We start from the raw sequence: 2,431 nt of genomic DNA, 5'->3' as shown, positions 1-2,431 counted from the left end.
AAGCTGTTAGTAAAACACAGTAGTCACTAAAGATAAATGGAAATTTAGCTGGAAGAAAAGACAAAGGGATTGACAATAACAATAGTGTTTCATAAGGTTGGGAATGAAAGTGTTGTGAGTACCTCACCAGTGACTGAATTGTAGGAAGCATCAGATAAGAGAGAAGGAAATCATGGAATTGGTTCAGAGTAGCAGTCTTACAGAATGGTCGTATCAGGGTTAAATTTAACTGCACATAACTGGAAAATATCAAGTAAGTGACAAAACTATTAGGATTCAGAGCACTAGGTGATCTGAAGTTTTTGACTGGAACTTTAATGCCAACACCGTGCCTGGAGACAAGCTTTAGGCCATCTGAGAGGATTCTTCTCAGAAGTTGCTTCTTGTCGGGATTCTTGGAAATGTGGCCTGTGAAAAACTACATCATTGACTTGACAAGAAGTTCAAACATCTGAGGTGGCAGCCAGAAAAATGAATACTATTTTAGCCCACACTAGTAGGGATTGAGTCTGTAAAATATACTATGAAAAAGAAAATACTTAGCAAGACCATGTTGAAATTTTGTACTCATTTTTAGACATCACATTTTGAAATAGGAGGCTGGCTGATCAGGAACTATCTGAATAAGAGTGGCTGTAATGATGAGAGATCTGGGAAGAAAAGGCTAGGACTACTGAATATAGAATAAGGAAATAAATGGGGAAAATGATTAGCTACTCTTCCATATTGAAGTGATAACACATACACTTGATTAGATATATTTGCTGTAGCTCCAAAGGAAAGATTCAGAACCACTGTATGGAAATTATGTTGATTCAGGTTTAAGCATAAAGATAAAACTTCTGGCAATAGTACAGTTCCCGTATTGAATAGGTTTATTTATGAGGCTGTGAGCTTTTTAGCACAGAACTATTTGAAGTAGAGGCTTGTGCATGTCAGTCAATAATGTAGTGTGTGGTAGACAAATTCCTGAAATGGACAGGAAGTTAAATTAGAGTTCCATCAAAAATATTTTCTACCTGCCTCTTATATTCGAGATACCATCTTTCTCCACAAAAAGCTTTTTAGAGTTAGTTGCATATATTAATATCTCTAAATATGTGCTATTGAAATATGACAGACTGAACATTCAGAGATATGAGTTATACTGCTGATTTTGATTTAGCAAATGAAATCTGAGAAAGTTATTTAAACATTCTGCATCTCATTTCTTGTATTCCTATGAATCTACAGTATATTAGTTTAGTAAAAACAAGCATTTTAAGAAATTGTTACTTTATTTTGTATTGATATAATAGAATATCAAAACAAAACTATACACATGCACATGGGTGCACACATCCACATACATATTTACTTGTATGCCTATTTCTTCCTTCGGACTATAAAGCTCTCAAGGATTAAAGAGGGATCTTATTCATATTTTGTTCTAATAGCACTTACTACAGTACCTTATGTATAGTAGATCCTAAATAAATGTTTCTTAACTTAATGTGACTGATGCCTTATCCCACAGACGCCACATGCAGGCGGGGTTCTTAGTAAAATAAATTCAGTTAAAGAACATTCCTGACGAACTGGTTTGGCTCAGTGGATGGGACATCGGCCTGCGGACTGGAGGGTCCCAGGTTCGATTTCGGTCGGGGGCATGTGCCTTGGTTGAGGGCTCATCCCCCCGGGGCGGGGAGGGGAGTGCAGGAGGCAGCTGATCGATTTCTCTCATTGATGTTTCTAGTTCTCTGTCACTCTCCCTTCTTCTCTGTGGAAAATCGATAGGATGTGAAGAAAAAAAAAAAGAGCTTTCTAGATTTTACTTTGGTTGGGGAAAAAGTAAGAAGAAACTCCTAATGGAATGCAAACTGATATATGAATAGAACATTTTCTATGAAGATGATTTCAGTGAGCTACTTGGCCATGTGAGATGGTTCACATCTCTATTGGAATAGGTTTGCTAGCTACTCTTAGGTTAAGTATATTTATTTGTATGTTTATATACTATTCAAAGTGGATGCCTGTCTTCTGTTTCAGCCTGTTCCCTAAACTCTACCCTAAAACTTGGAAGGACACTTGGTTTTTCTTCTTCATCATTACTGGAAGGCAGAGTTGAATATTGAAAAAAATTGCTGTGTTTTGAGTGAGATAATCATAGATTCTACCCAACATCCCTCACTTTCCAAGTGTGATTTTAAACAAAGCAATAGAATTCTGTAGAACCACTTTCCTTGTCTATTCAATGACCACAATGACATAGCCCTACTAGTATTTTTCTTAGAATAAAATGAGACATTGAATATAAAACCAACCAGTCCAGTACCTGGCACAATCCATGTTTTCTGGGGGCAATGGGGGAAAATGACAAAGTTTAACTCACACAATTTAAGGTTCAGAGGATGATTCTCAGATCCCTGCCTTGCTAGAAAATGTGGACTAC

This window comes from Myotis nattereri, assembly GCF_964212035.1.
Source record: "Myotis nattereri genome assembly, chromosome: 2".
In the NCBI taxonomy this organism is placed as follows: Eukaryota; Metazoa; Chordata; class Mammalia; order Chiroptera; family Vespertilionidae; genus Myotis; species Myotis nattereri.
Note: the sequence above shows the minus strand (reverse complement) of the source record.